Here is a 26,664-nt window from a genome sequence, read left to right on the forward strand (position 1 = left end):
CACACACACACACACACACACACACACACACACACACACACACACACACACACACACACACACACACACACACACACACACACACACACACAGGATGAATACGCAGCTATGCACATTGGCAGACTACCCTGAGCACCCAGCCGGCGCCCTGCGAGTGCTTTTAAATGAAAACATGTTTAATTAATGATGTTGAAGTATTCTGTCACAATTAGGAAGATTTACGGTCAAACAAGGCAGCAGTGATGTCCCTGACAGCCATGATGAAAGTTTACCCTTCCTGCCTCTGACTGGCAGTTATGCAGCCAACGCTGGACTGGATCCATTTCCCATCAATACAGTAATGCAATACACTCTGCAGCGCTGAAGTGTATATATGTGTGTGTGTGTGTGTGTGTGTGTGTGTGTGTGTGTGTGTGTGTGTGTGTGTGTGTGTGTGTGTGTGTGTGTGTGTGTGGGCCTGTCACAGACCAGTCAGCAGGAGTGAAAGCGACAGCCACATGATAATGTAACATCACCACCATTCATCCCTGCCACACAGCATTCTGAGACAAAACAACAACAACCTAGGAACCTGAAAAAAGAGTGTGATTTACAGCAGACATGACAAGTATCACTAATACAAATCCTCCCCTCCACGCTCCTCCAAGGAGTTCAGCTTCCTGCTCTCATCTGCATGTGATGCAAGCACAATAAAGCTCCACAGACTTCATGAGACGCAGCACGTTATTTTATGCTGACCCACACACCAGAGGTAAACTACAGTGCTAAGCAATGCTATTATCATTACTGAGAACACTAAATGAACATTATGTTACATTACATTTACTGTATATGTGGTCATTTCTACTGAAATTAATATGGGCTTTAATGTAGAAAGGACAGTTATTATGGGATTACTAACCGTATCACACAATAAAGTCTATGCAATGAAAACAATTGCTTAATTATAAATATTGTGTTATTAATTTAGTCTCAACTGTAAACGGAATGCTCTCAGTGCTGTAGACATGAACTCATAGGTCTTAAAATGTTCTCTTTAGTAGACTGGCAAGGATTATAAATCTTTCATATTTTCAACTCTTGCCAGAGATATAGTCATTTTTATTCCATACCTTACACATGGCATCTGAACTACCCAAAATACACCTCCTACAACAGGAGTTTGGTGTGGAGATTTGGATATGTTATGTTAGCGGCAGTTAATGTAGCCTCGAGACACTAGCCTCACTTATCAGATTCTTGCAACTCCCTATGGAGCAACAAAATGCTTTCAACAACTTTAATCACACACAAAGTAATACTCCCTCAGAACTGTAAACAGAAAATGTGTAAACTCAGTGTTCATCCAAACCAAACAAGCAGCCAAACAACGGCTTTTTCCTACATACAACAACAGATTGAAATGAGTCTAAAGGTAAGATTGGTTTTCTTAGTGCTCCATATATATTTTAGTTTAATTTTGATTTAAATGCCAGCATTACACATAAAGCATTCATCTTAAAAATGCAGCACTGTGCCATATGTCACATACAGTCACTAGTAGAGGTAAACTACAGTGCTATCGTTATAAATGTAATAATATCCAATCTACTGTATATGTGGTCATCTCTTGAATCTGGGCTGTTATAAAGAAAGGATAGTCATTATGAAATCACCAAATATAGCTTAAATCTATGCAGCAAGGAACAACTATTGTTTTAATCTGAATACTGTGTTGTAATAGTTTCAAAATGTTCTGGTCTGTAAACTGAAAGGTAGATTTGTGGTGTATCATGGGAAACTTTCTTAGGCCAAAAATGTTCTCTCCATCACCAGATAATGGGAAGCTGTACAACCTCCGTACACAAGGGCATAGTCATAAAATACCTCTAAAACAGCTTTATGTTTTATCAGCCATCTCGAGTATCATGTGCAAAAGGGGGCAGAGCTGGGGTGTTTGTATCTGACACTGGGTGGGGGGAAGGGGGATACCAAGGACGAGGAAAAACACCAAAGAAATACTGGAGGGACCGGCCAAGGCGAGGACATGTGGATGGCTCAGGCAAGGAGCGAAGAGAGTGATGGAAGAAAAATGAAAGGCGAAAAATAGAAATGGAATAGGAAAGCGAGGTGTCAATTAAAAAAATGAACCCCAGTGCATTTGGGAGGTGACAGCTGGTGGGAGACGAGCTGACAGGCGTCACATTAGGCGGATTTGGTGGCCGCTCCCCTCATCCCCTCCTTTTTTTTTATTTCCTCCTCTCCCTCTGTGTCTCTCCCTCGCTAGCTTTCTCCACTGGCGATCGGTAGTTTCTCATGCGACAGTGGTGGCGGCAGCAAGCGAGGCAAGAACTCAGCTTGGTGTTTTTCAGAACAAGTTCCCCCTGCAGCTACTCCTAATAATGGTAATTATCGTCATCATCTGAGGCTTAAGCAGGCCAGTTTGAGGCCTGAGGGGCTGGCCTGATAATGAGGCAGCCAGCGCCAGAGGAAAAGACCATTCGGAGCACCGCCCCGCCACCAAGCAGAGAACCCCCATTTAAGAGTCTTCATTAAAATAATTCATTATTCAGAATAGACAATATATTAGCCCCCTGGCTGTCAGTCTTTCTTAAGGTGTCTTACAATATATATATTCTTCATTGAATCAAACTCACGCTCAGCCCATGCAGTCTGAACAGCTCCAGGCTGCACTGGAAACCACGGTAGCTGAATACAGTAGCTGAGGAGAAGTCACGAGCTTGTAGCAGCGAGCTGCACAGTAGGCCCTTAAGCAGAGAGACAAATTACGCTTTTTCACTGCAGCACGTAGGACGGTTGGCCCGGCACGCTTCTTTTTGCTTTTCCACTAGGGGTAGTTCCGGCTCAGGGCTACTTTTTCACCTTTTTTCTGGCCCTCCAAAATCAAGGTTCTTACCAGGCCAACAACCGGGCTGAATATGCTAAACTAGTGACGTAAACACTGTCGACTGCTGAATGGTCAGAGAGAATCGCTGGCAAGGGGGCTACAACTACAACAAAATTGACATATTTTACCATGATTTAATTGTAATACACGTTTCAAAATGATGCCGAAGTAACAACATACTGATACCGGTTAATAAAAACCATGAATTAATGCTTTGACAAGACGGCAGGCGAAAACCTTTTAAAATGCGTGTTTTCTAAATGGAGATCGGCTAAGCTAACGTTATGCTCCGACCGTCCACACTCACAAGAACGGCCTACAGACATAAATAAACCAGCGACTGTATTCGCCATGACAGACAGTCTGTGGTTTGTACTTGTTTAACTTTTGTCTAGTTTCTGAACAGATATGAGGAGCTGTGAGCTCTGAGTGCTAACAGCTAACGGCTAATGTTTTGGTTTTGTGGTTCGCATTGAAGATGACGTCACGGCAGTTTTACGCAGCCTACACTGCGTTACTACAGTTACTGCCCGAGCTACTAAACTGTAATGGAAACGCAGCATAAAGTGAGCCTGGCCTACCAAGGCCTAACCATACCGTACTAAGCCGTGCTAGGTCCTGCAGTGGAAAAGCGCCAAAAGACATCTATGGAGAGAGAACCACAGGAAAACATAAAGTACACTGGTCACACTAACTTTTTGTTAAAGCTTTGGCAGGGCTTGGTATATTGTCACGTTTCTTAAGGGGGTTTTAAGCAATAATGGCATCTAAATTTGAACCTGGGCTAATATTTCAATTTGAACATATTTGATGAAAAAAACACCTAAGACCAATGACAATTCTAAATCCAAGGTAAAGCCTTAACTGTGCTTTAACCCGTTTAATCTTTAAAGCGCATTGGGTCCAAATGTAGGAGGTTTAATATTAGTAGTATTTAGTTTATACGCTACAAAAACACTTGAACATTTCACAAAATACGACAGAAAATCGTACCAATTTGTCAGCAAATAAAGGCTTGGCTCTGATGAAGTGACAGCCAGCATAGTGATGCTGTCCAGGGCAACAGTTGGTGAGGAGGTGACGTGTGGAGGAGCCAGGAGGAGATGGTCCATGACAGTTAGCGTCCTGCCCTAACTGCTGCCCTACAAGCCCTCCCTACGCACCAGGACAAGACGTGAAACAAAAGGTCCAGTAACACAATCCACCTCAAGTCCCTGCGGTGTGTGTTCCTGTGCATGGCACATTTCATAAGGCTCCGCTCTTTGACTGGTGATGAGTTTATGCGAAGGTAATTAACAGTAATTAATCCTTAATTACAGCAATTAGCAGAGTCGCAGTAAATTAAGCCACATCTGGAGGCATGGAGCAGGGCTACACAAGCAGGGGCTGGGCTTTTTGACAAGGGGGAGACGCAGAGAGCATGTGACGGAGATTGTTTAGGTCTACCTGGGATGCTCAGGTTGCCGTCCCTGCTCCAGGCCCTCGGCTGGGATTTGATACAGCGTGTGATCTCAGATGTGGCTGTTGGGGCAGGGTCTGATGAACAAGGAGGGCTGAGAGAGGAGCTTTATTTCTGAACAAAAGTGTTTCATCTCAGGGAGAAAGGCTCCCTTAAGCTACCACGGAAGGACACCCACCATATGGCCACTCGTAGACAAAAGTGCTGGTGGTTCTGCTTCGCTGTGCTCGGCTTCACTCGACAACATGTGAACATGCCTTTTACACAATGGCGCTAGATAGCAAACCTGGCTGGCAGTTTTTCTTCCCGTGTGTACAAATGACACACAACTGGGAAAACGTACGTGAAGGCCTGCTCAAATCAAAGCAACAACTTGAAAACAGGTATTTAGTATTTATATATTATTTAAACTCTTTGCACACTGAAATATAATCTTCTTTCGGCAAATGTTATTTCAAAATTAGGACTTAGAGCTCATTAACACAAAGAAGTCGTAACAACAATCTTTCCAACTATGGAAATGGGACAATCCCTGGAGCACCTGAATGCAACACTGGCCTTGGCGTGCCTTTCTAGTTATTATTACCCTGTACAGAGTCCATTCAGAGTCACATGGTCCAGTCTGTACTATACTATTAAAACATATTCTGAGGAGTTACTTAGATTATCCCATGATGCATTTTGTCTCCAGTGGGAGCAATGTCTTCCATGATGACAATGCTCCTCCCCATAAAGCACAAGTGGTCACTGAGTGCTTTAAATGGCATGATAATGCTGTTAGCCATATACCCAAGCCTCTTCTGTATATAGATATGATCCAATTGTATATTCTATATATAGATACGATCCAAACGGGGCACCTACGTATCTACAGTATCTGGTCAAATAAGTGTTACATCAGGGAGTACATTTCCTTTCAGAATAATAAGAATTGACAGGTAAGGTCAGCTGTGATACTCCTACAGTGTAATGCTTTTGGCTTTACCTCCTATATTTTGAACTCAAATATTGTACTGGAAGGATAACTGGCACACTCTTTAGCTTCCCTCATGTCTGTTTAACAGTAGAAGCCCTGAAGCCTCCCACAAGTTCAGATCACACTCTGACAAAACTACAAAGGACAGTGCTGTGGTCCCATGACAAACCAAGGAAAAAGCTAAAAATATCAGCAAACACTCAGTGTGTGGTGGGTGTGTCAGAATGATTGAGATTGAAATTGCAGCTGATAATGTGATTAATATCACAATATATTATTTGATTAAACGATTTTCTGTAGCTAATCATTATTTTCATTATTGGCCAATCTGCAGATTTTTCTCTTAACTGATTGATTGTCTATAAAATGTCAAGACACATTTTAATTTCAATATGATGTCCAAGACAAAGATATTAAGTTTGTGATCATTTATGAGACAGAACATTATTATTCCTCACATTTAGAAAACTGCACATTTTTGGGACTTTTAGCAGTTGCAGATTAATTGTCTTTCAATCAACGCATTAAATAAATCATAATCATAGATCTAGTTTTGTCCAAATCTGTGCTGAGGAAAATGCAACACATTCTGATATTTCAGCAGATGTTTGGTATTTTAACTTGCAGCATTGAATCTGGCAGGTGGACCAATGCCATCCAAATGTTAGATAGGCTTTGAGGGCCCATTAATATTGTAACACCTGAGGGATTTGCTCCAGTGGGAAATATAGCCTTTCCCTGAATTTATCAGGGAGCCTCCCATCAAGGCAGACTAAATCATACCAGCTTTGTTTTGCTGTGTGTGCAGTTTGTTTGGACGCTGTCACGGCTACAGAAATCCCAGTGAGGTTTACTGTTTGGCCGAGACTGGTGGTGCTTGGTCTGCCTCTCGCTATCAGGAGAGAAACACAATGTGAGGGATCACTGTCAGTTAGTGAGACCAGCAACTGATCAAACAATTGGTTCCTTTCTTAACATCCGCTTCGCAATCTCCTCTTTAACCTCATCAGTGAACCAGATATAAGTGACAGATTTAGTTTGAATAAACAAAATAGACCACTTAAAAAGACAAATGAGGTGGTCATTCCTTGTGCATGATTGGTCACTCCACACTACTGAAACTGTCCTAATGCAGGAAAAATGTAAATCATATTTAAAGAATGTTTGCTATGAGAAGCTGCAGCCCCTGAACTCATGAGGACAAAAGCAGAACTGGAGTTCTTGGTATTATGCTGTGTGTGTGTGTGTGTGTGTGTGTGTGTGTGTGTGTGTGTGTGTGTGTGTGTGTGTGTGCGTGCGTGCGTGCGTGCGTGCGTGCGTGCGTGCATGTGCGTGTGCGTGTGTGTGTGTGTGTATAAATGTGTCTTAGTCGTGCATCGGGACTCTAAGCGGGGGAGTGTTTTTTTTATGAGAATGTATCATTTTGCCTCCAGCTAAAAAAAGCATATAGTTCTGAGGAATTAATGCATTAATGCATACACCAGCGTGCAAGTGTTAGACGTCATTTACATGAAAAGCATATCGAGCCATCCGTCGGGAATGAAAGCACCATTTTCTGCCCTAAAAGCTGAAGTTTGATTTTAAAAAGATAACGACAACACTGCTCTCTGTAATGCAGCAAACTATTATACTATGCAGACAGCCCTGTGGCAACAGCGGCACATGCCAGAAACACTAATATCCCATTCAAATAAGAGAGAACGAATGTTCAACCAACGCTTGACCCATTTTTTTCATGCTTCTGTTGCAGGTTATTACACTTGCAGTAGAATAGATTTTACCAAACAAAAGCACACGCTGACCCATTCAGACCAATGTGAGTTGAGTCACTGTGCCGGTCTGAAAGGGTGACAAGGGAAATATCATCTGCCAAAACAAACATCAATTCTTTGGACTCAAAACATAAAAATAAAATCTGCTGAAACAGATGATTTAAGGACAAAGGAAGTAGGGATGCAAAATCATATTTATATCAGTATTTTGCAAGTAAAGGCTTTAAAACAAAGAAATATTGGCATTGTATATTTCGTCCAATATGACAGGCAGATATGATATATGAAAATAATTTTTTTGAACATGTAACCTTAGCTAAAATAGTTTTTTTGTGAATGTGTACATTGTAAAAAAACATTGAATTTTTTGTCTAAACCTGTCTCAGCATGATAACGGTAGGTATAATAATATGAGATTCTTGGTGTGTGCTGCCTTTAGGTGGAAAGAATATGTGCGTATACTAACAATTGGCCAGAGTGAGTTGAAAAAGATCATACATCCCTAAGGTGATGGCTATATTAATACATCTTGGTATACTTTCTATATACTCGTTAGATATTGTGCTTATCAAACATGAGAGCCTTTGCTCATTTATGCCAATCAGAAGACATTGCATTGATGCTGTGGTCAGCTCTGTCGATATAGTGAAGTGCATAATGCAGAGGTAAGGATGGATCAGTCCTTCTTTGTTGCAAGATCAATACAATATTATACTATGCATTCATAAAAATAAGTCAATAAAATGTAAAACCTTACATAGGATTAAACCACAACATTACCAAATTAAATCACATTAAATGTACTATAGTGTAAGTTCAAACAACATTAGTGTTGTCACAATAACCCATATTTTTCGTCTCACTGCACAATAATTTAAATACACAAGAATTTTTTTTATTATTTTCACTCATTTGGTTCTGTATGCTGAAATTTCAAATGTTGCCTTCAGGGGTTCAACCTGTGCAGATGGTGCTGAGATAGAGAGGGGGAAGGAGAGGAGAAAGAAGAAGGACGGTTTCAGATAGAGTCGCCGTCTGCAGCAAAACATTCAACAGTCAGACAGCCGTAACCATGGAAACAGTGTCAAACGATCTATCAGGGCTGCACTCAGTTCATTTTAACCACCTCACCAAACCGGGGCTGAGAACATACAGAGGACTGGACACGTGTGTCAAAAATGATCAACACCACCATGGTGTTACAGTTTATTCCTCTTGTAAAGGGACATGTTTTTTCTTTTTGTAATCCACGTCATTTCTCTACACTATGTTTCACTTTCTAAAGACCTCAGGGGAATTATATCTTTAGTTTTTACTTTTGTAATTATAATAAAAAATGTAAACAATTATAAAATCAATTCTACTTGATCACATTAGGACAAAGCAGCAACTTAAAGGCAACACATTTTAAATAGTATAACTCCACTGTCAGTGTCTCTTAAAAAGCAACATATTTCAATGTTATTCAGTGTCAAGAAATACAAATGTCTTTACATTTAGTCTTGGCAGAAGGGTTTTCTTTTGTAACATTGATCCTTTCTTTTCATTTTCCAACTGTAGGCCTATGACACTTAGTTAGAAAAATGTATGTAATGCATGTATATCAACATAGATTTTTCAGTTTTCTCTTTTTAATTATTATTATTATTATATAATTATATATTATTATTATTATTATGTCAAATGGAGGCATAATACGCATTCAAATGTTTTTTTCAGTGTGAGGAAGTGTAACAAACAGTTAAATATTATGAAATTAACTTTATATGATAATGAACTGACTTTTCAACTGGATTTGCCTCCCCTCCCTCCCTCCCTCCCTCCCGGCCCCCTGGGTGAGACAGCAGTCGTATTCTGTCGGTCAGCCTCTATACACACCTGCATACCCAGCTGGACCTCTCTTCTCTCCCTCCCTCCCCCCAGCTCTACAGCGCTCTACACCCAGCTGTCCGTCTATTTATAGGCCCTGTTTCATTTCCACACCTGCAGGGAGGCAGAGTTGTCACAGTGGGCCCACAGAGCCTCTCTGGAATACTGCATGGGAATGAAAATGCACCTTGCTGATGCAGAAACTTATTCTTGTCACTCCCTCCCCGCGGACTCGCATGATACTGTTTTGTAGTGGATGTGCCGTGCAGTATGTGGTGCAAAGACAACGAGTGAAAAGGAATCTGTGTAAATAAGATTCCCCTGTGAGGAGTGTGAGGTATATTGGCATGGATTGCACTTTTTGAATAATCAAAGCGCAGTCACACAGGCAGATGAACGCAAGCTTGATATGTTTTCAGTACATTTTCACACAATAGGCTCTGTGGACGTTCCTACTTCATAAGCTTGAATAACTAGAGGCAGATAGGTAATTTGAAGTCAACGCAACAACACGTAAAAGTATTTTTTCCTCCTACATTTTCGTTTTTTCCTGTCATGCTTTTCTTTCAGGATGTAGTGGGCTGAGGATCCAGTCAGCGGATTACATTATCAGTCTGACCTAGTTGCCAGCTATCTCCTGAGACCTGAGGAGCCAGGCTTTCTGCACAGCCTTCCGCTGCTACAACACGCACACTGTGTAACTTTAATTTATCAGGGGGAAGAGGGAGAAATGTGACAGGTTGACAGTTCTCTTTGCCTGCCACTCCGAGCACTCCCTCTCCCCACAGTGTGCCGGTTAAGGGTCCTCACCATGGAACAGTACATTACCGAGAGTGACTTTTATTCAGCGCGGTGGAAACTCATCAGCAACCCTGGAACCCTCTTATTAACGTGGACATTTAAGGCCAGACTTACAGATCATTATGTGGACCAGGAGCTGCATTTCAGTCATTGCTCCCTGATTAAAAATACCCAACAAAAGAAAAAAAAAAGCAAATACACTGTTATTCATATTCACCACCTCCATTGGTGGAGATCGCATTTAGGTCAAACAATTAAATAGAAATAGCAATACAACAGATTCAAAATACTAAATGTACCAAGTGTTAGCAACAAAACATACCGCATTATAAGAACTTTACATAACATTATATCATATTATATTAACTAATTTAAGGTTTTGTATGCTTCAGTAACAGTTATTACAGCTAAAAAATATAGATGGAGCAGGAAAAGGAGTATATTTCTCACTGAGGTTTTGTATAAGGTTATAGGTTCTTATCTAATCTAGTATTTGAGTAAATGTATTTATTTACTTTACAATGCTGTTCATCTGAAGAAGACAAAGTGGATATAACCAGAATAATTATACCAGTAGGATTCCTTTTTATATTTTCTTAAGAATAATGACTCCATACTAGCGTTTAATTTATTTATTAAATTCAATCATGTAGCCATTCAAGGCTAGGCATTCAAAAATAACTATTTCGAGCTGTTCTTCGAAGAGCACAAAGGATTTAAAATCATAGCGCACACAGTTGTGTGAAAGGCAATACACCACAAGAACAAAAGACCAAACTAATCAGCCTGTAGATTAAAAAAATGAAAATGGAATTTGCAACAAAGGGAACACTGACGTACGGAGGAGGAGGAAAGGTGGATGTAAAACTGTTTCTGTAGACCTCATCAACATACTGATAAACCTTGAAAAAGAGAAGATGTTCAGCAGAGGGAATATTACAGCATATAGACTCCTCCAGTATATGGGGACAGATGATGATCATCCAAATAACAAAACAAGCTGGACTAAGATTACACCTAAAATCACAACAAGATCCAAAAACCTAAATGGTCTTGATAATGTAAGTCACATCCAAATGATATGTTAACATTTCAAAGAAATGGGATGAACCACACATGCAGATTGAGCTGAGTCTTTTCGGGTCATGACTGTTTCCCCCAGTTGGAGAGAGAAATGGCCAATATGTTTTTTCTGTGGAAATTTGGGGGGGTGGAGGTGGGAGCGATGTGCTGCTGCCAGATTAGGCTACAGCCTGTGCCAGGGTTATAAACAGGCTGTTATCAGACCTCCAAACAGAATAATCCTCCCTGTATCAGTGCCCAAACATATGGGGCCACACAAAGCAGCAGCAGCCCCTGACAGACACCCCCTTTTAATTACACAGAGGAGGGGGGCAGGACCTTTCTCCCCGTGCCTTTTCCTTTTCTGCATCGGTTTCTCTCTGTCTGCCTGCCTAGGCAATCTTTTCAAAAGGGCTCAGATGTAAAGTCAAAAACTGTTGAAATCTTTTTATTTTTTATTTGACCGTGAACTGATATCCATCTTTGGGTTTCGGACAAAACACAACATTAAAAGAATCCAATTTAGAAAAGACATTTTTAATTTCAAAATTGTGATAGACCAAAAGATGTAATTACCAGCAGATTAATCATTAATGAAAATAAGTGCTGCAGCCCTAGATTTGGACTACTAGTGGGACAAAAACATGCGAGCACACCCTGGGATTCGGGAATAATTGAATAAATTAATTGAAATCAATAATGAAATATAATTTTTTTGTCCAAGGCATCATTTTCATCCTGGGATTTCCCTATAAGATTTATTACACGGACCATATGTATGCAGCGTGTTTAAAAAAAAATGTAAGGAACAGTGTTCTGATTTTTTTAGTAGATGAATTGCTAATGAAAATAATAGTACATCTATGCCCTATTATGAACCAAATAATAATATAAAAAGAATAAAGACATCTATAAACATTCTTTGTCCACATTATTCGATGCAACAAAAACATGTCAATCCGCTCTACTCAAGTCTCAACTGTTTGGGGACTCTCGCCCCATCTGAAAGAAATAAATTCTCCCATCTTTTATATACTGCCTACAGATTTTAAAGTCTTGTTCAATAAAGTTTAAATGTCACAGAGGTGTAATAACGGGATCATATAAACGCTGGGCTTGGAAAAGCTATGCAAAAATGACTGCGTCCCTTTCCGCTTGTGTAATAAAGTTTTATTTGGCTGAATCTGCCAATAAAAGTGAGCTTTGAAGGTTGTCAATGGGGAGTAATTGGTCCGTTTTACAGGCGCGATCATATTTCTCCGAAGCTTTTTTTCATACGGCATGAATTAGCCTTGACAGCGGCACAAGGAGAATGTTCTTGTTAGAGATGTGACTTCCTCAACAACCTTCAACTATAACAGAAGGGCATATAAAAGGGAAAAGAGAGAAACATCTGGAAATCCAGTACAGTGCAGGTAAACAACACTGGAAGATGAATATGCAGGTCTGTGCTGTGAGCCATTCTCTGAGATTTCACACGGACGACGATGGAGATACACAAAAACAGTCCATGCTTTTGGCAGCAGCAGAGCCCATTTCACACACCCCCAGACAGCAGAGAGAGTGTAGACCTTAATGACGTCCAATCTTCTCTGTCACGCCGGGCTGGAGGCTCACCAGGGCAAAAATCGACCGACAGCTCAAAGTGCTGTTAACCAGTTTTGAGAAGTCCTCGCTGATGCACAAAGCACACCTTTATTTCTAACATAGGTTGCAAAAAGCATGCCACCACTATCCTTCCCTACAATTAAAGTTCAGACATTCAAGCTGCATATAGAAAAACAAATATAGATTTTCCAACAATCAACCGTACAGTCGTGTGAAGCTTCAAAAACAGCCTTTCAAAATTACATGTTTGGTCTGAAGACAATTTCGCTTTTGATAAAAACATGCACTTATAATGTGTTTCATCATACCTACAGTAGTGAGACACAAAATGTCAACCACTGTAATGATTTGTTAACAAACACAGACCAAAGCCGACAATAACCTCGAAGAAAATAAAAGGAGGCATCTTTATTTTGCCATAGACGTTCACGATGAGACCTGAAGGCTTTTTGTCTGCACGCTTCTCAAACTATCTCTGTGTGAAGTCAATTTCTCTTTTGATTAAGACTTCAGTTGTGAAATATAAAGATATGTTACCTTGCTGCTTGTAACATAAAATGTGTGACTACAACTGTGATCTTGTTAATTGATCAAAGTCAAACCTAACCTTGATGAAACAGAGTAGAATTCACTTAAATCACCTTAAGATCTCAACACTTTAGAACCATCATTTTTCTTAATGACCCAATGACTTAATCTGCTTTTGGATATCTAAAACAAGATTAAATAACGGCAACGTTGAGAAGTCAAGGAGATTTGTTTTTGTCATCAGGTCTTGACTCGCCATTTGATTTGATTTCACAGCTGGAGAAGCATTGGTAAGGAAATATCTGAGCGCAGCTGTAAGCCACAGTGTCAGTGTCTATCCATTACGGTAAGAAAGGCCCAAAATAATAATCAAACACTCTTGCCTCTTTGGAGCAATGCTGCCAGGGCCACCGAAAACAGACAGACAAACACAATGAGTGTCTCCACATCCCTGCTCTGACAGGAGATGCTGGCAGAGTCGGGGTAAACGGACGGCGCGGTGCGGCACGGCAGCCCCTAATGATCTCCCCTCTGTTTCACTGGACTGAGAAAAGCCATTACCTCCCGCCACATTACCCTGCCATCCCTCACATGGTGGATGGCTCCTCTCTCCCATGAGCACCTTGCTCCAGTTATGGCTGGCAGTTCTCACCTCCTTACCGCCTCCTCCTCAACCCCGTCCACCCTCCTCCCTCTGAAACCCCCAGCTCTATACATCACATTTAACACTTTGACACTAACAGTCTATAATGTTTCTATTCTACAAAATCACTCTGCCAACTCCAGGATAGCAGAGCAGAGTGTGAGGAAAATAAATACCACTCTCAGCCGCTGGCATTAAATTCTAAAGGAAAAAATAAAAGTACAGAAAGAGCCTCATCCACACACCTGAGAGGTCCTCTGGCTGCAGCGGGAGAGGATCATTTCAATCGATACACATTACAGAGAGAAACTGACAGCAACAGCTCACACTTTACATGGAGGATTGTTTGCGGCATATAAAGAGGCCATATAACCATATTTTCAGAGACGTCAACACTCCTTGCAAGCACTTTATGGCTGAATGAAAGAAACATTTCACTGCATTAAATTATTAAAATCAAAAAGTGGCATGAATAAATAAAACCAGCCTGAATAAGTGATGTGACAAGACAGACTTGAGGCATGACCTTTGAAAGTGTCTCAATGTGTCAGCAGACAAAAAGGAAGGGACCTACTCAAAGTATATGGCCAACATAAGGGTAAAGAATATAAAAAAGAGGGTAAATTGTATAAAAATAAAAATAACATAGGATTTAAAAAAGGATATAAACAAAACGTGTCAGGATAGATTAGTCTACTAAAAAACACAGACGAAACAATAAACATAGAAAGCGCCCATACCTCATTGCATCACAATTTGTTTCTTTTGTCTCTCTCTTTAATACAAGTGTTTACTTGGGCAAAATCCAATCATTTCATTCTCTCCAAGCGTATTTCGTGTATATAAACAAACATTTGCTCAACCTCGCTCGTGTATTAGCTTTAATGTATCGTCAGCAAGCTCGGCTTTGAGAGGGCATTAATTTCAATTCGCCGATTTAAACACTCCAGTTTGTCGCAATCCTTCATCGCATTACGCCACCAAGTCAACACACACAATGGCCCTATTTTTCAATCTAATGGCGGAGCATTCTTGCCATTAGTGAATAAAAAACAATACAGCTTTTGCCTTTGAACAAGCCACTCAAAATGTAACCCTGCATTTCAAAAATGAATCTGAATAATTAATTGCAAGTTAAAACAGACATGAACCCCCAGAAACGCGGCTGAGGATGGGAGCTGGAAGTATTTTTTTTTGCCCTGAGGCCAGAAGATCGCTCATCTTAGAAAGCTGGAAAATCTAGTCTTTGAGGATAGAGTGTGTAATCTCCAGTGAATCTAATGAAACAAAGTAAAAGATAACGCCACATTTCATCACATTGGAGACAGAGTGCTTCCTCTGGCTCGCCCTTGAGGTGGCAGCAATCCATAATCTGAGGAAATCATTCTTTTTATGTAGTTGAGGTATCACAAGCCCCTGTTTGACCTGAGTATCAAGACAATTGATTTATGACTACATCCGTGATTTAGAGCAAAAGTCTAAACCTAACCCTCAAATGACTATTATTTTTGTTTTTGTGTAAACAACGTACAAGACTAACCACTTTCAATATCAATAAAGATGGCCTCTTCTTTCTTCTAAATGATTCCTCATTTAATAGTCACACAAATAGTGACCCAATATAAAGACAACCATATATATCAAGTGATGAATACGACATTTTGTGTACCCAAATGTTATTGCAATATCACATATTTACAGCACTGCATCCTCATATATGTCACAACCAGACATTTAGAAAAGCCATATCTCCTTTTCTGACTTGTCCTTGGCCCATTCCTTTGCAGAGAGCTTGTCTTTATTATTTAATTAAGCCACTACGGCCGTTACATTAATAATTGAGTGTGAGAGGAGACCCAGGGCAGCCGCAGGCTCTGGCGCATTGGGCTTCCTGGTGAGGAGTGTATTAAAAATGTGTGTGTTTATGTCCCCAGGGCGTCTGTCCTGGCTGCATAAAATTGAATTGGTTATATCTAATATATCATCCCCTAAGGGTGGCTGGCTGGCTGGCTGGGTGGGTGGATGGGGAGGAGCTGGGGAGAGCTGAGATGGTCGCATCCTGCCAGCAGGGAATGAGTCCGGTCTTAGATTCACAGAGACGCATGAGGCCGTGTCGCTAATGTCCCTCAGAATCAAATCGATGGCTGTCTGAATCTTCAATGTGCATGGCCTTAAGCTAGGAGCACAAGACAAGCCCAGGACCAGATTAAACCCACTCGTTACTGCAGTCTTTGTTCACTTCTGGTGTCTGGTGATGCATTCAGTGCATCAGGGGGAATGGGTGGAGGATTTCTTATGAAAACGGATTACAACCAGATACCAAATACAGTCAAGAAAAAAGAAAAAGAAAAGCTTATGGCATTCATATAGATACTAAGAGGATGAATGTTGGTGAAAATGTGAGCTTGTGAATGTAGAAGCAGGAAAAACATCACTCATGATCCCTCCTTTCACAGAGCGAGCGGCTGACTGCAAATACACGCTCCCTCTCTTGCCTTTCTCCACCTCTCTTCTTATCTGCTTCTCCACCATCCCCCACTCCCACCTCCGCATCCAGCCAGCGCCGTGGCTTTATCCAACTCTGCACCTTTAAGGCCTCCAGACTCCAGAGGAATGAGCGTTTTAACACCACCATTAAGGTCAGGGCCTAAATTATTGATCTGCCACCTCTATCAGCATAACGGTCACGTAGCCAGTATCACAATCTAACCCTGCCGCCCTCGGCCAGATCGCTGCAGCTCCCTCAATTAGGGAGAGATTCTCATTACAAAGAGAGACAGCGAGAGGGAAAGAGAGCAAGGTAGGGCAGGGGAAAAAATGAGAGAGAGAGAGAGAGAGGTCCATTTCAGGCGGTGGAAAAAGGGGGACAGCAGGCATTCTTTACACCCATCCTCCTCCCCCTTATAGTCTCCCATCATCCCCCCAGACAAGACCCAAAGACGACAGGTCTTATCCTCACCAAAATGCGGCCGATAAGGCAGCTGTAAAAGAATAATAAAGGAATAATGTATGGAGGATGAAAGAGGAAGGCAGACAGGGAAGGAGGCAGAGAAAGAGAGAGCAGGCCAGGGAGGGGGCAGCAACATAAATAAAGATGCAGCACAGTTGTGCTGGATTCTCCTAATGAATTCGGAAGGTCCTGGATCAATAACATCAGCGCGCTGACGACACATCACAAATGCCAAAGGAGCTCTCTGCCTCGAGCCCAGCCTGAAGAAAAACAGACATTTACTGCATCCTTCTGCTCTAAGAAAATGACTGAAAATGACCGAATGCATCAAAAATCGTCATTAGAGAGAACAGGGAAGAGTGTGTTTGTGTGCGATGCTGCTGTGAGGTGCATCAGGAAGCAGGAAGCAGCCTTGATGCTTGGTAATAGGGATGATTTCCACCTAGGAGATGCTGTGATAGTGCCCGTGCTATCTGTGCTATTAGCGGTGCTGATGACAGATGGTTTCTTTGTCTCTATTCAGATTTATTTTCACAGCCGTCAGAGAAAAGCACACTGACTACATCATTACCCAGTACAAGAAGCCTGAAAAGAAGCAACCCCTGACATGACGGTCAAACTGTTTGCTGTAGTGAAGATCTATTGAGGGAAAAAACGACACAACATGTTGGAAAATGTGTTGGCAAATAGTCTCCTAGAAGTGGATCAAAGCAGACATTGACTCGGGTCTCTGAAAACGTGCCCTCTCTCCCCATTCGCTCATACACAATCATGGCCTAATGACATCCCATTAACATAATTGCCAACATAACTAGCGTTCCGTGTCTGAGAGCCATTCCCCAACTACACGTGAAAAAAAACAGAAAGATGAGAAGAGATGAAATTGAGCCAAACTGGGACCATCCCCAAAAACATATTGTGGGTGTTGAATTTGGATCCCCCCCACCCTCCTCGCCCGCTTTTCAAAGCTACAGCGCTTTGTGGAGACCCCCTGGGAAGCCTCTGGCATCTCAAGGAATGTGATGCCAGAGTATGTGTGTGTGTGTGTCTGGTGTGTTTGAGGGAACACACGCACATGTTTGTATGCAGTGCAGATAGCGGGGTGGAAGAGCAGAGCTTCCTCCACATGTTGGTAGCTGCCTCAGCATTCAAAGATTGGGCCCGACGCACGCTTCACACCAAACACAACCTGCCAGGCGAAATGAAATTCTCATTATTTTTAATTAATCCCTAATTAAAATATATTACTCCACAGATTCCACAAATCTCTCTTAATATGCAAATGTGGCCAATTCAAGGATATTTACATATCATTAATTAAGGCAGGCACATTCTCTTAGTCTAATGAGCTGTGGCCTGGGTCTGCCAAGGAAAACTAAACGCCGGGCTCAGGAGTGAGTAAGCACAGCCACCGGGGGATGTTGGCTCTCTGTTGAGTCAGGACTATCAACCGTTAACGCCGGGGTGAAACAGACAACAACAACTCTGCTAAGGCTCGCAGGAAAAATCCACCCTGAAACACTTAAACATCATTAAAAACTGCCACCAGCGAAGAAGCAGCATCCTTGTGTCTACTTAGCTTGTTTTTTTCATCCTTAGGACCAAAGGCGAATTAAGGAGGATATGACATCATGCAGAGGTGTTTCCTGCAGAGCTATGAAGTACCATATGATATGTTATCCCTGTCACAAGCATTATCACTCTGTAATACAACCCGCTGTACATGCAGTGAATGCAACAAGTTCATGCCCTTCCTCTCTGGAGACAAGAAACGACTTGTGTGGACAGAAGGAAGTCATGAACTGGAACAAATGTAGACGAGGTAAACTGAGGTTACGCTCATAACATCCACTGAGACGTTCCCTGACGTACCTCTAATTCTGTCACTTTCACATATTTTCTTTATCAGTTTTTTCCTACCTTTAATTGGAGTTGCAATATTAAAACCCATCCACACTGTTCTATTAAATAGAAATATTCTAAGTGTTTTTTGGCATCATTTTATAACATATCTTAAAATCAGCCTGACACCTTGCAGTAGGCATGTTTGGATATATCGGGATGCCGGGTAGGATTAAGAAATAAGATTTCTTACAATGAACAATTTAAGGCTGCACAGATCGAGACTGGGGCATGTAGTAAAGACATTTTACTAAATGGTATTTAAGTCAGATGTGTGGGAAATCACTCTTTAATGGAACTGCATATTCAACAAAGGTAGACGTGTGCTTTATTTTAAGGGTTACAAGCTACAAAGCTAATGTAATAACACATAAAACTCCCCAGCAATATATAAAATAGATTTGAAAATAGCTTCACTCAATCTACATATTAATCTATTAATCAGTAATATTATAAAGCGCTTTGGCACCAGGAAAAGCGCTTTATAAATAACATGTACTATTATTAGAGACCATTCTGCATAATGTGTTTATTTCCTTCTGACTCTTTCAATGCATTGTGCTGAAAATACTTGATTACTGCTTCACATGGTTGCTCGGCACCTGACTCCGCCTGATGGTGAATTGGTCCTTTAACAGTCATTTCAGTGCACCCTGTATGAGTAGCTTTTTATTAACTGCAGTAGCAGCTTCTTAATCATTAAAGTGGAGATGTGGAGTGCATCCAACCATTTTTGCATAGTTGTTCATGGAAACGATTCATGAATATCCTGTTGTATTAGGTGATGTGAAGGAGGGTAAGGAAATGAGGTGGGGTGAGATGTACTTTGTCCATCTCCTTGTTCTCCCCTTTTCCAGCTGCTCTAATTTGACACCTCGAGCATTGGAGGGGGGTTGGGTTAACTAGGTGGGGGAGTGAAAAGACACAGTGGAATTCATTAAGAATAGCAAAGCCCTCTCTCCCTTCAACCTCCTTTCAGCCTCCCTCCAACGCTAATGACATCAGAGGTTAGCAGGAGCGAGAGGGGGAGAGACAGAGGGAGAAACTAAGAGAGGGGGGAGATGTAAGAAATTAGAAATATTTAAAATAACAATATTCTCTATGGAAAAGAGGAAAGTGCTGCAGCTTGTACACAAGATAGTATCTGTACACCAAGGCCTTTTACTCCTGGTTTGGTCCGAGTGTATTTCTGCATCCTTTTAACATTCACACAAAATGAAAGAGGTTTCAAAAACTACAGTTTTGCTTCTGACAGTCCTAATGCACTATGATGACATACCAACAGCGACCGCAGACCTTCGAAAAACCCATTTATGCCACACTTTGTAGGTTGGATGGAGTGCAATCAGACCTTTTTCAACATTGTGATTACCACGTACTGGCACAGTAATCTGTTGCTGAGGAATTGGCTGGCTAATGGCAGTTTCACATCAGCCATCTATAGGGACCTTGTAGACAGGTAAAGTGGTGGTTGCAAGATATTGAAATGGCCAGTGCCACCTGGGATGAAAGACCTTTTAAAAAAGTATTAAGAACTTATTTTTTTTCCTTTTAAAAGGAGCAGCACAGTGTGTAATACAAGAAGCTTTATATGTGCAGTCACTTTAAACAGTGTTTCTCAAATGGTGCCACAAAGACAGTACCACAGGGGCACGTGAAATACTTATAATTAAAATGTAAATTTGACAAATCACATCTTATGTCACATTAAATTCAATATTCGTATTTCAACACCTTCGTTAACCGTCGTAAATGGTCAACTGCAACAACAAACGCAATGACGTGAACAATGACGTTTGTTCAGTGTGATCTGTAAGCCACTTTTGATGTTTAATGACGAACAATATTCAATAATATGGATATGTGGCAAGACAAAGAGATGTGAAAAATAAGCCAATGATTCTCAATAAATTATAAGTGCAAATCTTAAGGAATTATTATATGTTAAGTATTATTAAGTTCCAAGATTGTAGTAAATCAGACACTGATGGTACAGCGCTTTCTTTTACCTTTATATAGGCTATGAAAATAATGTTGTGCTGCTCAGGGGGTATTAGACTCAAAAACTATTTCAAAGGGGGTTCATTATTGATAAAAGTTGGAGAACCACTAGCTTAAAAATTCAAACACCACTTTTCCTCAAAGCCAAAGCCTCTGAAGCTGCTGCTTTATTTAAGACCTGGAGGAGAAATGATTGAAGGGCAAGATAAAAAAAAAAAGAAAAAAAGTTAAAATGCAGATCTGAAATCCTTGCTCAAAAAGTGTCCCGAGACCTTTCAGATGCTCATTTCCATTTATCTAGCAGTGACATTTTTCATGACGTACTCTCTGGCAAACTATCTGACTCATAAATCCAATTCAAGCCTATTACTGAAGAACTTTTAAAGCTATCCTTCATTAATGTTAATGGGGTTTTTTAGTGGAGGCCAGTGGTGGTTAGGACTACATGGCTGCTTTCCCAAGCTTGTTTAACAGGCTTCAGACAGAGATGGATGCTTCTTGCAGTCCGATAGGCTCCCTGAGCCATCTATCACCCAGAGGACCCACCCACAGAGCTGGCGCTCCAAAACAAAGGGCAGGCAGGAAAGCTCCTGATTGACAGCTTTATGTGTGTGGTGGCTAGTCAGACAGCAGAGAGGAGACACAGTATCTGTTTCTGGCCTCAGTGCTGGCCCTCTTTCCGAAAATGAGTTGTGAAGAACAGAACAAAATAATGAGTGAGCAGGGGAATCAATCAATACGCCGACACAGGAGATAAATGAGAGAATCAAACACACACAAAAAACATCCCTAATGTTGCTGAGTAGGTACAAAACTAATCAGGCAAATGAAGCTGCCCGAGCAACGTAAACTGTGAACGGAGAGCAGTGTGGAGGCATAGACAGTTATTATCATAAAGATTATTACCCTTACACCTCAAGACTCGCTAATTAGTGCTATAAACAGCCATATTCTAAAATGTATGGCTGGAGCGTGCAATAAAACCTGCTGAAACATGTAAATAATGCGCACACAAAGACACAAATAAAGGGATAACACACTGTTCTGCAGTCACTAAATTCCAGTTAGAAAAACCATTTCAAATCTATAATAATAAAACACATGTCCGAGCATAAACGGATTTTCTGCTGCTACAGCTGTATTCATTTTACTGGAGGCCACAGTTCCTCTCAGGGCTGTATATATTCTTGATATGCAGACAAAAAGCAAGATGGGGGGGAGGATGTTTCAGAAGAGACACACTAAATTTGGACAGTAAGTAGTATCACCCCGTTGGCGCGGTACACCGCACATTCGCAACGCCCCATTTAACCGCACACGGCGCTTCCCTCTACTGCCTTCATTTGCATACTTCAGCAGGGCCCTGACGGATGAAGACGGATGGGGCAAAATCAGCCTCACTGAAACAACTGTTTTATCAAGGTTAAACTATCCAAGAAGCTCTTAACCTCGGTGCCTTTATCACACTACAGCTCTCCCAATATCCATCTATCAATATGATCTTATCGGAAGGGAGGGGGCTGAAGACGCTCTTCATAAACTCAAGTAATAGGAACATAAAGGAATGTTATGTGTGTTTAGGGGAGGAGACAGCTAAACATGGTGCTGAAGGACAGGTCCAATAAAAAAAAGGATACAAGGGGGTGCCAGCAAGCCAAATCAAATATAATAGAAGAAGAAGAGCTGCTCGCCCGAAGGCGTTCGAGGCATGTGCCGAGTCACGGGGTCGTCGGTTCAGATCTTGTGGACGAGCGGTGAAAGCATGAATAAAAAACACTAAAAGGCTCTTTAACAACTAGGCTGAAAGTGAACTTGAACAAGCAACTGACACACACACACAAACCCTGAAGGTGCCTTTTTATGTAAAAAGTAAAAACCATACAGGTCAACTTTTGAAAGCTCCCACCTATCTATAGCCGTGCTATAGCAGTGCTGCTGAGTCATTCTTATTAAAAAGAGACAATAAATAGATGTTTGAGTAGGATCACCTTGTGTATGGAAAAAGTTAAATATATTATTTAAAAATTAAACTACTATTATAGCTGTACGATTATACATGTACAATGGTCATCAAATTCCTCCTATATCAATAGACACATACAAATGAATGAATGTAAAATGTCTTAATTTACGTTCTCATGTGATGTTGTGTAACTTAATGTAAAAGACTTATTGTCTTCTTCCTCTTCTATTTGTTATTAATATTATTATTATTATTATTATTACATTAAAATGCAGCAGTAATGAGGAAGACCAGTGTTCTACTTTTGCACATACTTGCAAAAAAATAATAAAATAATAATAATTTGGACAATTGATGAATTGTTCAATAAATATATCATGCAAAAAGAAAAACATCGGGTATCGGACTTACAAAACAAGACATTTAAAGATATCACCTTGGACTTGAGAAACTGGGATTGACATTTTTCATTAATTTTGAAATCATGGGAGCAAACTACCTCCTAACTTTTGATCTTTGAAGGGTAAAAACTCGGTTAGAAGTGGCTTGGTAATAAATGAACAGAACTATTTAATTTGCTGATTATGCTCAAGTAGAAAAAAGAAAATGACACCAATTAACATAATTTCAGTTGGAGTTAACTGTCCAGAACTAACACCGCCAAAGGCAAGCTGGCAGACAGACGGCACGAAGGGAACCCACAGCTTTCACTCTCTGGGTCGCTGTACGGATATCTACAGTACAGGGAACCAGCGAGGAGGCATTATCAATCCTCATCGCTGGTACTATGAAAAATACTTTCTATATCACATCAGACTTGAGACTATAAATATCAAATTTTTATTATCTTTCACACTGAAACAGATCATAGTCTAGAAATTAGTCATTTAATATCTACACTAAGTAGGTTTTCAATATTAACAAGTCAAGCAGCTGGTGGTTGAGGAAATCGACACTTTTTCTGATGTAATTTCAGTTTAATGATAATTTGTAGCAATAATGTAAACTGATTCAAGTAAACAAAGGAAATGATCTCAAACTAATGGCAGTTTTGTCTTTCTAATTGTTTTTTTAACAGTAATGTAGACATAGAAAAGACAAAGTGTCTAATCCATATCATAGTGAGTTTTTTTGGTTATTGTCTTGACTCATACATGCTGAGGGTTCCTTTGTTGTGCCTGGAAAAAACCGACACTACTACAGAAGCAGATTAAAGGGCCCTTATCTGCCTCGATGAGAAGGTCTTTCCACTGCCAGGCAGCTAGGCCAAGTACTGACCTCTGCTAACACTCATGCTCTAGCCCCTCTGTGCTAAATGCTACCTGTGGTGTCACATCTGCCCCGGGAAGTGATCCAAAACGGCAACACCCCAAGTCTCTCTGGCCCCCACGGAATTAGCAGCAACAATCCCAAGAGACCGCCTGCCTGCCTATTTCTGCCCCGACAACACTCACTCTGGCACAAGCACACACAGAAATAGGAGATACCACACACCACACGGAAGATTGCCAGCATGAAGTTGTTTGATTTTGCAGCCACAAAAACAACTCTTTGTGTGGCTAAATTTATCACCGCTCTCCGCCGCCGACACAGTATTTGTGTCTTTCTCAACAGTTCGATATCTCCTCTTTTCTTTCTCTCTCAGTGTGTGTCTGCATTGTTCTTTGTCTGCGCGTTTCCTTTCCACTGAAGGTGCCGAGGTTACCAAGGCTCATCTGTGGCCCCTTTGTCTCTCACGGCAACAGCAAGGTTTATTAACATAAATTAGAATAGCTCACAGAGAGAGTACCTTGTCGCTATGCGTTACCCACGGCAACCTCACCTCCACTCTCAATCCACCTGAGTGTGTGTCTGTGCATGTGTGTGTTTGTGTGTGAAATAAAGAGAAATAAAGAGAGAGAGAGCACACTCCCCTGCATCTAAATGTGAAACTACTCGAAACGAGGGAGACACATCCACACCCATCTCTCCCCTGTCCTGATTAAAATAAATGGTGCTATCTGCACTGCATGACTCACTACACCATGGCATTACTATCAGTAATTGAAACATCCAATCACTACTGAGCCATCAGCCTCACTGCTCTTCCCCATCTGACTTTGCGGCACCTGATTGAACACCCCACTGTATGGGAAGTAATACAGGATATGCCTATGAGTATATATGAAGAAATACAGAAGAGAAAAACTGCATCAACGTGGGCACAATTCATGTTCTTTTTTTTTTGTTGTGATATGTGTCTGAGTTAGAGCTGGAGCAATCGGTTAATTAGTTAATGGACATAAAAATAAACTATTTTGCTAATCGATTCATTGTTAATGCAAAAATGGCAGAACATGTTGTTTTCAGCCTCACAAAAATAAGGATTTCCCTCTGCTCTCTGGTTTATATTATATTTAACTGAAGATATTTACGGAACATGACATTTAAAGACCCTGGACCTTGAGAAACTAGGAAAGCCATTATTCAATAATATCTGACATTTTATAGACCAAACAATTAATCAAAAGATAATTGGCAGAGTAGTCAATTATGGAAATAAAACAGGATATATTTCAATGTGTGTCTGTCTCTGTGTGTGTGTGTGTGTGTGTGTGTGTGTGTGTGTGTGTGTGTGTGTGTGTGTGTGTGTGTGTGTGTGTGTGTGTGTGTGTGTGTGTGTGTGTGTGTGTGTGTGTGTGTGTGTGTGTGTGTGTGTGTGTGTGTGTGTGTGTGTGTGTGTGTGTGTGTGTCTCTGTGTGTGTGTGTGTGTGTGTGTGTGTGTGTGTGTGTGTGTGTGTGTGTGTGTGTGTGTGTGTGTGTGTGTGTGTGTGTGTGCGTGCGTGCGTGCGTGCGTGCGTGCGTGCGTGTGTGTGTGTGTGTGTGTCCCACTGCTAACATCCTAAGCAGAGATCCGGGGAGAGTCGGGTAGCCTCATTGATTGGTGTTGATTCCATCTGGGCAGCGAGCAGCGACTGACAGTGGATCTAAGCTGCTGCGAAAGGCAACCATTAATCTTGGTCCCGTTTAAGCAGCATGTATTAATTTATGTCATTTTTACTAAGTCAGCCAGGGAAGAGCGCTTGCCATTTTACGTTTGACTGTTCATCGAAGGCGGGGGGGTTCCTTTTATACAACCACAGCATGCTGCCAACACGCCACTTACACCGTAGTGGCAGGGTGCCAGAGAAATGAGATCCCACACCTCAAATTAAAGGTTATCAGCTGCCAGGGCAACCACCTCCATCAAATCACCCACAAATCTGCATGTAGGAGGTCGATTTTTGATATAAAAAAGGAAATGTCTCTTCAGTTAAACAGAGGGGGGAGAATAGGTGACATGGTGTGCATGTAAGCAAACAGATTTAATATGAGATATAAAAAACTAAACTGTGTAATTCAGAGGTAGTTGGAGTACACAGTTGGAGCCTCATGAACATATCAGTAATAAGATCTGCAGGTGTTTCAATGCCAACAATATGAGGATATATCCACCGGTCCTACTGCGTGAGGCAATTCCACCAGACTGTGGAAAATCCAATCATATCCAAACAGCACCAATAAGAAAAACAATGGCTGAGGCAATTGCAGCAGCAATAATGTCACCAGAGCTGTTTTGTAGACACTAAAAGCTGCTCCAGAGACAAACATCTGATAAAAAAAAACTCCACTCTGCCATAGAGCAAATTTCCTCTCTAAAGCAATTTTATATTCGATAAGTGGGAAGGCATTCTTAGCGTAATGGATCTGAATATGATCTCTGTCAGAAAACTAAGAACAGCCCTGTATAAAAGCCCGGTTTGCAGAATGGCCAGTACTGCTGCATCAGATAACCAGATTGAGAAGAGCAGGAAACAAAATATAGATAGAGATGCAATGCATTAATTTTTCTGTTGAGTAGTTGAACTGATAGATATCTGTTTCTCCTTCTTGCTATTTACATGAAGGTGAATTGTGAAAAGAGTATGTGGAGGGACAAATAGTTTACTGAAATATTAAACAGACAGGGACACACTTAACTTGCGTGCATGCAGAGACAACAAACAGATATGAACACTTTGGTTAACTGAAAATAGCTGATACAACTTCCATTACAAAATAAGCAAAAACCAACATAAAACACACCTAGCGACCCTAGCTTTGCTCACTCAACACACACACACACACACACACACACACACACACACACACACACACACACACACACACACACACACACACACACACACACACACACTCGCCATACGTCGCCACACAGAGTATG

At 41.1% G+C, this 26,664-nt stretch overlaps 1 protein-coding gene across 5 annotated transcripts in view; it reads right to left on the reverse strand.

The window, feature by feature from the left end:
* The window catches only part of pbx1a (pre-B-cell leukemia homeobox 1a), a 50,996-nt gene that overhangs the window by 18,109 nt on the left and 6,223 nt on the right, over window positions 1-26,664 (reverse strand). The gene's annotated exons all lie outside the window — the stretch shown is intronic.

Source organism: Notothenia coriiceps, unplaced genomic scaffold, assembly GCF_000735185.1.
Source record: "Notothenia coriiceps isolate Sejong01 unplaced genomic scaffold, NC01 NC01_scaffold00003305, whole genome shotgun sequence".
NCBI lineage: Eukaryota > Metazoa > Chordata > Actinopteri > Perciformes > Nototheniidae > Notothenia > Notothenia coriiceps.